Source organism: Hesperophylax consimilis, chromosome 29 (assembly GCF_061612785.1).
Source record: "Hesperophylax consimilis isolate HC1 chromosome 29, BYU_Hcon_1.0, whole genome shotgun sequence".
Classification (NCBI taxonomy): Eukaryota; Metazoa; Arthropoda; class Insecta; order Trichoptera; family Limnephilidae; genus Hesperophylax; species Hesperophylax consimilis.
Window position 1 is genome coordinate 18,364,110 of NC_142864.1, and position 12,016 is coordinate 18,376,125.

Here is a 12,016-nt window from a genome sequence, read left to right on the forward strand (position 1 = left end):
AAGTATAAAAGGTCATGAGGGTAGTTTTACTATTTTGTGACATACGTCAAAAGATTTTTGCTGAACTGTCTGTAAGTGACGTTGAAAATGTCGATGGTCAATGCAGAATCTTTAAGAGCGAAGCTTAATTTTATTTTTATTTTTGTTTATTGCAGAAACAAACAGTACATAATTACATAGATGACAATAGTTACAAAATTATAAAAGTTAGTATAATAATTGGTACCAATGACATGTTGCTGACATATATGCATATGAGGTATATTATACATTTTACGGTTAAGTTACATTTTTAAGTTAAGTTAAATTAGTGTGCTGGGGAAGGAGAGAGGTGTGTGTGAGTGTTTGTGTGTGTGTACGTGTGCATGTGTGTCTGTGTGTGGTTGTATGTGTTATGTGGGCGAATTCAGTGTGCTAAAAAAGTTTTTCTTATATAGAGGGAGAGAATCAAAAAATATATCGGTGTTTGTGCTTGTTTGAATTGAGTTGAATGTTTGAAGGATACGAGAAATAGGTGAATTGGCTGCAGCGTTTGTATTATTACTAGTTGTGTAAAAAAGGTTGGTGTGTCGAGTTCTTTTAAATGGGGTGTTAAAATTTATTTGGGATAGAAGTTCTGAGCAGTCTATTTTGTTGTGTATTATTTTATGGAGAAATGTCATGTCAGCTACCGTTCGCCTGGATTTCAGGGATTGGAGAGTGCAGATATAATTATTGTTGTATTTATAACCTAGGTACTTAATGAATTTATTTTGTATGCGCTCTATATTATTGACATAGTAAGTGTATTTGGGATTCCAGACAGGCGATGCATATTCCAGTGTACTTCTGACTAGTGAGGAATAAAGCGTTACTAGCGTACGAGGATTTTTAAATAATTTACTCAGACGCAGTACGAAACCTAACATTTTGTAAGATCTGGTAGTGATTGAAGAAATGTGCGTATTAAATATAAGTTTACTGTCTACGTAGACTCCAAGGTCTTTACATTCGCTTTTTGAGATCACGGGTTCATCTCGGAGTGAATAGGGAAAGTTAATTATATGCTTGTTTCTGGTGAAGGACATGGTGTGGCATTTCGAAACATTGAGGTCCAAATAATTAACAGTGCAATAGTTGCAGAGCCTGTCTAAGTCACTTTGTAGCTCTCTACAGTCCGATAGAGAGATGACCGTTTTATAAATTTTCATATCATCTGCAAACATTAAAAATTTTGAGTGTTGGAAACATGAGCCTATGTCGTTTAAGTATATGTTAAAGAAAAGCGGACCAAGGTGAGAACCCTGAGGAACGCCCGAGGTTGCGTTGATTATTTTGGATAAGACACCATTTATTGAGATAATTTGACTACGATTACTAATGTATGACTTAATCCATCTAAATAAGTCACCGTGTATTCCAAGACGAGTAAGTTTATTTAAAAGAATTGAGTGAATAACGCGGTCGAAGGCCTTTGAAAAATCGGTGTACATAGCATCGACCTGTACCCTTTCGTCCATATTGCTGTGCAAATAGTTGACAAATAGGACCAGGTTAGATGTAGTAGACCGGTTTTTCATGAATCCGTGTTGGTTGGGTGTAATTGCTGTAGCGATAGTCGGGTAAAGTTGGTCGTAAACGATTTTTTCAAGAATTTTACTTAAGATAGGAAGTTGAGAGATAGGTCTATAGTTTGTAACGTCATGTTTATCGCCTTTTTTATAAATGGGAGTTATTACGGCAGATTTCCACTTATGAGGAAACGTTCCATCACTTAATGATTTTTTGAAAATTGCGCTGACCGGAATAGTGATATATTTACTACAATTACGTATGAAGATACCAGGCAAACTATCTAAACCAGGTCCTTTGTTAGTGTCAATGGATGAAAGATATTTGTAGGTGATGTCTTCATTGATTTTAATTGAGTTTATGGCTATATTATTTAGCGGATCAGGTTTGTTAACATCAGGTGCTAGATTTGGGGTATGATCAGTGAAGACGGTAGAGAAATAGTCAGCAAACAGGTCAGTGATCTCCTTACTGTCAGTGATCTACTTAATGCTAAATCACTATTTTGATTAATCTTTATAACGAATTGGGGTACATTATGAATACCAAAAAATATGCTTTAGATAAATTGGAGGTTTTCCTATCGTTCCGCTTGAGTAGAATACAAATAAAAAATAAATTACTCAATAAAAAATATAAATACGCGTAAAGAAAACAACTTTAAAAAAATTCAGTATTATAGCTAAGATTATTTGAGACAGTTTCATTTGATTAACTTTTTTGCTTTCTTATAAAATTATTTATGAAATAAATATAAACAAGTTTTGTGCTTGAAATCGAACTTTTCTAGACACCATTTGTCAAGCGATTTTAATACCTATTACCTACGATATAAGGTATGCCAAGAATATACACATTTTGGCTTGTGGCTTCCTCTTGAGCAGTTGAATTGCTTTGTTAATTGGCTTCGCTTTCGGAGTATGAAAAAGTGCATGGGGTCTTTCACGAGTATACTTGGAACGTATAAGTCATTGTTCCTTGATTAGATTTTTCTTTAAATACATAAAAAAAATTATTTATTCTAGTAAAAAGTCTTATATAACACAAGTTATTTGACAATATCGCTGCAATAGTCGATCGATATAGCTGAACATTTCAAGGTTTGTTCTTATTAGTGCTAGGAGTGCTTAGAGAGTATTTTGAATGGTATAAAAAGTCGGGTACGGCCGAGAAATACTAAACGCGTTATCTCTGCACTGGATTGAGATACGGAAGAGAATTAAATTAGATATAATGTAGTTTGTGGTATACATTAATAAATGGTAGAATTGAAACACAAAATCAATTGAAAGATTCATTGGAACCCGGCAAAAGGAAGACGAAACAGTTCACTTGAACTATTGTTGAAACCTTTGACCCAATGTCAATAGTTTTACCGGAACGTCTGACAAAAACTTCTGAAATAAACTTACCTAAGAACTAATTAAACTTGTACCTTCATTTTATTATTAGCATTGAAAGCTGTTATTTGTAATTTTAAATTATTGGCCTTGAATGAAAATTTAAAAATGCGAGGTCAGACGTAAATTATTTGAAAATATATATTTAAATGCTTCTATCGTGTATAATATTTAAAACTATATAATATTTGAAACTTTGCAACGAAGGCGAGCAGTGGCTGACTCAATGTTTATACACAGAATTTTAAACAATGACATTGACTGTACTGAACTTCTGTCCCTTATTAACTTCATACCTTTGAGACGTACACAACATACAGTGCTATTCCACACGCAAAATTGTAAAACAAATTCAGCATCTAATTCGACAATTAACCGAGCTCTTCATACTCTAAATAATATTTGTCTTAACTCTGACATTGAGATTTTTTCGGATTCACTGCCCAAATTCAAACGTGGCATCATGTCAATAATTTAAACTATTGGATGCGCATACATACAGACTCACACATACATTACACACGTCACACACATACCCATATAATATACAAATCACCTGGTAATTAAGGAATAAACATACCACTTAGCAGACATTACAAGGAAACATATCATAGGTACTAAACATGAAGTATCTTATTCCTGTATACTGTTTCATCTCTGTAAATCATGTACTGTTTGTTTCTATAATATAAAATAATATATTTGGTTATCGAAGAAAGCAACTAAACAATTTATACAACAAAATAAAAAGTTACTTTGTTTCTTTTGTTTTTGTAATAGTAGACCTCGCGTTCAAAATGTATACATATAAATTTCTCTTATTCAATAAATCAAAAGTAAGTAGGTAGCATTTTTTATATTTCAAATGAGAAATTTAAAAAACTTATTTATACAAAGAAACGTCACTCTCAGAGGCGGATTTGCAGTCTTGGCCGCCCTAGGCCCCAGACCATGTAGCCGCCCCTTTCTCAGTACCCATCATATTGACCAGGAGTATCCAAACTTTTCAGTAAGTTCCTAGGGTCAAAACCGTTTTAATTTTCCTGCCATTATCATTCATGGTTCATGGGGTGAGATTTGTCCAGGTATGGCGGCGGATACGTCTGCCCACCTGCTGCGTGGCGGGCCGGATCGAGAGACTGGGTGAGGGAGGCCTTTTGACCTTTCCAGCCGGACTATCTTGACCCATCGCCTTGCACCGCAGTTGGAGGGATGTATTCATGCGTATGTCACTCCTGGACACACTAATCCCCAGATTCCTACCCACCCCTCATACATTTTCCTTTTCAGAACTTCCTATCCTTCCTTTCCTTAAAAAGACCCTCCACACAGCATCACCTAAGATGACATAGGTCGTGAGGGAAAATATTTTCATCAAAGCCTCCTGTGTGGAATTAATGTAAAAAAATACGATTGCAAAATTCGCTAGTTCAATTACTGTATAATTGTCGATTGTCGCAGGCCGGATTGATGACATTGGCGGGCCGTTGTTTGGAGACCCCTGATATAGACTATAGACTACATAATGAATTTACTTTATTGACAACTTTTATCGAAATCGATTCAGAAATTTAGTTAACTATAATAGCTGCTAGTTTGTAATACTTTCTAAGGTTTCAAGGATTTGAATAAAACATTTAAAACAGTTTTAGGTTTAATTTATTTAACTAGTTTCAGGTTTATTCTCATACAATAATATATAAGTGTTTCACAGTTACAATTAGGGTTGCCAGATACGGGCTGGATAAAAAGTTATTATTAAGTCTCCAAACAAATAAAAGAAATCAGCACCTCTTTTAAATAAAAATCAACTTAAGGTAAGGTGTGGCGAGGGCGGCTGCGGGGCGTGGGAGCGCGCTGTGTGCTGTGTGTGAACACGCTCTTGCATATCGCTATTTCGTACGTAGAATATTTAGGTACTTATGAAGTAATTTCTTGTTATCATCTGTGACTTTTTTGTCACGATTGGCCGCCCCTAATATCTGGCCGCCCTAGGCCCGGGCCTACATAGGCCTAAGGGCAAATCCGCCTCTGGTCACTCTCGATGAACTTTCTTCAGGAAAATGTCTGTTGCTTGTTGCTTTCTACCTCTGAATGCGTTACGAGTGAGCTTTCATGGTAAGTTGATTAAGGAAACGACAGAAATGTGTATTTATTTAAATAGCCATTGCTTCTTGAATTTGGTACAAAGGTGAATCAAATCAATAGTATATTGAACTCAACATATATATTTTTAAACATAATTTGAATTGAACTTACCGACATGATTCGGTAATAAAATCATATTTGAGATGTGGGAATGAAAATAAATCAATCGATAGTGATTTTATGCAATATAAACATGCTGTAACACATCAACATAAAAATTAGCAACACTGCTGTATGTAATTTTTTTTAAATGCCAGTAAGATATTCCAAATAATCTTTTCTGAACCAATAATATAACTACCGTCTTGGAATGGATAGAGAACAAACTAATTTACAGATGCACGAAATGCAAAACGGTTGAGTTAAAACTGGACTTTACCGCGTTCAGTCAATAATTCACATACTATGTCATCTAGTTACAGTTACACTCTAACATCTTCAGGACAGTATTATTACAAATCAACATAAATTCAGTCATTAACATTATATATTTATAAAATTAAATGTCTGTATTAGATAAACTTAGAATTAATAATACAGCCCTGAAAGAGGTTTTAATGATTTATTTACTAGAGGATCCTGTAATGCTTCGCTACTGCTAATGTCTTTCTCAGGCGTCTCTGAAATCTTCCACAATTCACTACTGTATACCACAATGTTACTGCTGAAAAACTACATTACATAGACTTCATTCAGGTGTAGAGATATTGCATTAAGTATTCCTCGGGCATCCCCGACTTCTTTACCACTAAAACTACTTTCTGAACACTCCTGGCACTAATAAAAACCATTTTTGAAGTTTTCAGCCATATCGGTAGACTACTTTTCTAATTTACAATGATTTAGCGGAATCCAAGATCGATCGACTGCTGAAGTTGAATACAGCAAGATTCTATATTAATTAAAAACAAACAAAAAATTAAAGGAAGGGAGTTTTTTATCTTCCTAGATTTCTAGAGAACATTTCAAGGGTTATGAAATAGGCGAAAATAAAGCTTAAAACGTTGCACACGATAAAGCTGGAGTATGCGAGCAATGTTTGGGCACCGTACCACCAGAATTACATTGATAAGATAGAGTAAATGCAGAAGAAATTCTTCAGGTATGTCTATACGCGGACGCATGGAACCTATCCTAGGTTCATACACCATATCGACTTACTTAAGGAAATTAATTCTGTGAGTCTGGAAACTAGGCGGAAAGCAAGTCTAGCTATGTACCAGACCACTACAGCCGAAGTCGATACCATGACTTATTCAGAGTACCAAAAGGCAAAACCGATGTCCTGGCAAAGCATAGCATGATGAGGAGAGTGGTGCTGTTGAACGAACTAGCAAAAAAATTGGATGTAAGTGACTGTTCTCAAAATGAACTAAAACAATTATTGAAGAGTCACTTAGCATAATGCTGATGTGATGTAAAATTGTACTGTAACTGTACTAAATGTTCTGTTGTACAGTGAAAAAAATACAAACATTGTCGGATTATATCTATATATTTAGAGCAGAAAATCATTACATAATATAATATATTTATTGAAGAATAGTTCCTGTAAGAATTGTTCAATTCCTAGTCACAACTAGGAATAGAACCCAGGATCTCTATCGTACCGGCATAGTTATCTGTTTATTTTCTGTATCTTGTTCTGTTTCATGCTTCTTTGTGATTTGTTAGAATTATCTTCTTCTTTAACGATACATTACATTGATCGTTATAACCTTCAGAAAAATTAAAGAAAAGTTGTTCCATTAAAAATATTATTTATTTTTTGGAATAACTTTATTGAGTAAAACCTCAAATTGTAATATTTAATTATTGAAGACAATATCAGCGATTTCTAAATGAAAATTTGAAATGGAAAAAACAAAAAAGGATACGGTCACATCTAGGACTCGAACCTGGGACCCTTTCCTTGCCGGGGCACAATCTTGCGATCATACATAAAGATAGTTGCCATTAAAAATGTGCGGTGAAAAAATGAAGACAACGTTAGTAGTTCTTATTCGATGTATGATACAGTTAAATGTGACCGAAGCGGATAGGGTCCCATTAGCTCAGTAGTAGAGCGGTGTCCCGGCAAGGCAAGGATCCTGGGTTTGAGTCCTAGGTGTGACCGTATCCTTTTCTGATTTTCCTGTTTCAGATTTTCGTTTAGAAATCGCTGATATTGTCTTCCAAAATAAAAAAAATATTATTTGTATAAGTTTATTTATAATCTGCCCAACTATATAATTTTCATACTCGAGTATTGATTTATAAATAACTATTCCAAACACACAATAAACTAAGATTTAGCATTTAATTTATCCTATTAAATTATGTTTATATTGGATTTTTATACGCGTAAAATTACCCCAAGTCTTTACAATAAATACAAGTGAAATGAAATGACACAAGCCGTGTTGTGTAAATTGCCTATATTCAGGCGCACGTGAAAGTACGCTTGAAGTGTTGAGTCGTAAGTCAGGAAGTTGCGGATTCGAATCCCACACAAACCAATAGCCAGATACTTCCCCTTTTTTCTCTTCCCCATCACTTTCTTTTCCCCTACACTTTCAGTCTCACAAAATTGGGGTAAGATGCTCTCTGGAACTCGTGCGGTAACGACATAAAAAAAATTATCTGGTGTGAAGTGCGTACAGCGATATTTTCGGTGGTTCTTAATTACAGTATTCCAAAAAATCTGTATACATATAAATAAGGTTTAGAAGCAGTTAAAAAAATAGCAATCACTGAAGCGTAAATCACGGATCATTTTTATACGGAATTCTAAAAAGGCGATGCAATGCGAAGTAATGGAAAATAATTTGCTTAGAAATTATTATAAGCATTAATTGAAAATATCTCTCAAGTAAAAATAAATAAAAAAAAAGAATAGAACCCGCACCTTCTGATGTCCGGTCAGATGCTCTGAGACCACTGAGCTAAGTAGGCTTTTTCCTAACCCACCAAATAATTCAATATGGACAAATACTTCAATCGACAATTCAATTTTTTCACCTGTAAACAACCAAATTTATTTTTGTAGGAAAGGCTTTGTGAGTGCTGAATTTCCCACTAGATGGCTTCGAGACATATTATATCTACATTCAATTTGTATGGATATTTCAGGCAAGTAATTAATGCTTCTGATAATAATTTGTTATCCTTTGTGCTGTGCATAAAAACCTTGTCTTATAAACATTTGTTTGTCAATAAAAAAATAGATTACATAGTCTTATAACTCATATTGTTAGTTTAATTGTCAGGTTTGAATCAGTTCAACAGACAAAAGGCGCTATAGCTGTCCTAAATAACATTGATATATGGGGTAAACAACTATGCAACAATAACGTGAATAAATTCTTGCAACAAGATGTTGTCAGAATGTATCTATTTTTGATAAATAAATCCATTTTTATCCCCATGATAAATTAACAGGCTTTATTAATAAAACATCAATTTACGAACGTTTCATCGATTTGACTTGATACAATATCATGACGATGAAAAAATATTCGGATTTGCATGAACACGTGTTCCCACATAATGATAATATATTTGTAATTTACTTAAGTTTATCAAGAAACCTGAATTCATTCGTAATCAATTTGAATTACCAATAGTATTATTTTCCCCACATATAAGTGCTGCGTTGGTTTGTAAAATGATCTATTTAATGAAGTCAACATAAATATACTTAATTACGTCAATTCATAAATCCGTGTCACTTTTTAATAAGATGGGAGTTTGTTTCATAATAAAATAAAATTGAATTTATTACTTTAGCTTTCGCAAAACCGAATGAGTCACGGCTTTAATACGTTTGTCGGATTTCTTGGATAACACTTTGTTACGTAGTGCCTCGGCTCGGCAGCTTTCAAGGTGCTTGCTGGTACTTCGGTGGAAATAGAACAGGCGAATAGTAAATATATAATAGTTACCCTCTCTTCGGGATGTGCTCCTGGGGGGGGGGCAATGCGCAGTGGCCTGCGTAGACTGACGAAAAATCAACCTTATCTCAACACACTTTTCAGAATTCCTGAAATTGACTGAAAGTATCACGGAACCTCGCACGAAGCGGTAATGTTAACGTCTCTCCCAGAGAAACGCAGCCACTTCTACGTATGTTATATACACTTTATGTTTTTGTAGTCTGCGAACAGTTGAATTTGTGATCTTTTGCGAGCATTTTCAACCCTTTAGGTAACACTTTGATTTGACACTGTAAAACGCGCCTCAAACTGCGGTAGAACGGCGATTTGACGCGGTTTTCGTGCTGTTTTTGAAGGTTTGCAGCTGACGCGTTGAAAATATTTGATTTTTCGTTGACAGGCAAGAAGCTGACGGGATTTCGGGCTTCTGAGAGCGGGGCTCTATCGGTTTCGTTGTCTAAAGAAGACTGGCAGCGAGCGGCTAAAACCACGCAGCATTTTGGCGACAGGAGAGTGGGAAGAACTTCGCCCACGCTATCTACACACTTCAACAAACACTCTATAACATACACACCACACACACCGTCTCACCCTCCTGGCAAAACGGAACGAAATAATTCTCTGACTCGTCGATACTTTAAAAAGAAAACACGGGGAAATGACGTTATGCATTGAATGTAATTCAAAAGCAAGAATTAACTCTGAGAAAGAGTGGATAACTCTGAACCGTATCCAGAACACTCACAGCAATGCATGTACAAATAATACGTGAAGCAGAAATAGGGTCTTTAAATCTTTATAACCTCATAATGTGGACAAGTTCAAATAATGGGGCGCATTGTGGACATTCCACACTGTTAGTTCCAGGGGAATAGCGATGCGACACGTATTTATATTATGGTTTATTTGGTTTTTACAGAATATGGATACGTGAGTAAGAATCACGATAAACAAACTATGAAAAAAATACTCAGTCAACAAAGGCATACTAAAAAGGGGATGCATTGTAGCGTCCTTGGTGTGATTTTTCACGAAAAGAGCTCTATATAAATCAGTGAATATTAATATTATTATAGGTCAACCATTTATTTGATACAATTATTCTGCGAGTCCTTCAAAAATTACACTAACTACATTAACCAGACACAAGGATTAATTCAGATATTTGCAATGTTAAATGCAATGTTTGATGCCATGTTTAAATTTATGTTAAAAAGTTGAGAGTATTATAAAGGAAAGAAAATAACAATAAAGAGTGACAATGTAAGAACTTAATAAAGTAGAATAAGAACCCAACTGCTCCTCTACTATGGCAGCCCCAAATGGGGTAGCCCCTGGTGGAGGTGGTGAAGAATTGGTAGGAGATGAGGAAGAGGAAGGTGGTGATGTACCTGGCTATTCAGATCTGGTCACGAAACAGGATGATATTGAAAATATCTATCATCAAATGATTTGTATTATTTTCATTCACTGAAGATCGGAGACCATTGGTGGCAGATGCAAAGAAACAGATTGGTAGATTTTCTCAGTGTCGACCTTGTGAAAAACCAAAAATTATCAAAATAGCTTATAATAATAATGCTATTGGTTTTGCATTTGGAAGTCTAGCACGGACGATAGATAAAACCCTATGTCAATACGATATTGACTAAATCTGTCATCTATGATCAGTTAGGGATATTTGCGAACACGGTCAGAATATCATTCCGATAGTCTGTAATAAAAGCCGCTGCTTTTAGCGCTGCCTTCGAGGTTTCGGATAAGCTGTCAATATGCACAACTTTTTGGATAGTGTCATTCGTTATGCAAAATAACTGGCTTATTGATGAATGGAGGTGAACTAACAAAGCTCTTAGAATTGATAGAAATCGTATACACGATCCATAGACTTACTTAATTCATAGACGCGATCAATCGATTCCGTTACAACTTGAAGAAAGAAAAGTTGTTAGTCATAACTTAAGACCTCGTAAACTAATTAATTAATTAACTCCCTTTTTAGTGTCCAAAAGTAAATGTATATAAAAGTTATCATTTCAATTGGACCTTGTCAATTTAATAGTATTTTGAACTTTTACCTAGCCGTCCGTAGTTTAAAAATGTGAATTCACAAAAAGATTTTTTTTATATATTAACTCCACACAGGAGGCCCTGAAGAAAATAATTTCCCTCAGGGCCTTTGTCATCTTTGGGGATGCTGTGTGGAGGGTCTTTTTGTGGAGAGGAAGGAGTGAACATGGGTCTTGAAGAGTCCCATGTTGTAGGAGGGAGGAAACACAGAGGCCGGCAGTTCGTTCCACAGCCGAGCTGTTGAACTTAAGAACGAATCATAGAAGCGACCCGTTCTCATATGACAAATGTCAACCGCGTACAAATGTTGGGCTCGCGTTTGGCGTATATCCCGACTACGCACCGGTGCCGAAGGTATCAATGACGCTAGTTCCTCAGAGCATCTTCCATTGTAATACCGATTGATGCACCAGTGCTGCCATCGTTTGTCAATTTGTATTATCAATATCAGTGTGGGCATCATTAAAATCTGGATATCGGTACCCTTGGGACCTTCTAAGACCCAAACAGTCCCAAATGCCGTGCGCGCATTTTTTTTATTTTTTTTTTTATTAATATCAATAGCAAAATTTGTACATTATGTAGGTTTAAAGTATAATATAAGTATATTTTTTGTATTTTTTTCACAGTCCTCCTCACTAGGGTTTCCTGTTCTGAGGCGGCTTGTAGTTTTTCTTAAATTTTTGTATTTAGTTTTGAATTGTCTTTACATTGTCTTCATAATGTTTGTAAGTTGATTATTACTTTGATCTCTAAGCCATGTTTTGACTTTTGTTTTAAATATACTCATTTCGTTTATTTTTTTGGTTTCATTTGGTAGAGCATTGAACAATTTTATAGCATGGAATTTATTATTTCTCTGTCCAAAGGATGTGTTCAAACTGGGAGTAATCAGGATATTTTCGCTTTTTGCCCTGGTTGTGTATTTATGTT

The 12,016-nt window shown here is 35.2% G+C and overlaps 1 protein-coding gene across 12 annotated transcripts in view; it reads right to left on the minus strand.

The window, feature by feature from the left end:
- bt (projectin protein bent) overlaps positions 1-12,016 on the minus strand; it is a 278,571-nt gene that overhangs the window by 231,513 nt on the left and 35,042 nt on the right. Inside the window, exon 1 of one of the 12 annotated variants that reach the window (XM_089649271.1) lies at positions 9,023-9,463. The exons of the other annotated variants lie outside the window; for them this stretch is intronic. The gene's annotated coding sequence lies outside the window, so the exon portion shown is untranslated. Of the gene's footprint in view, positions 1-9,022; positions 9,464-12,016 lie in introns of those variants that run through there. 12 annotated transcript variants of the gene reach the window in all.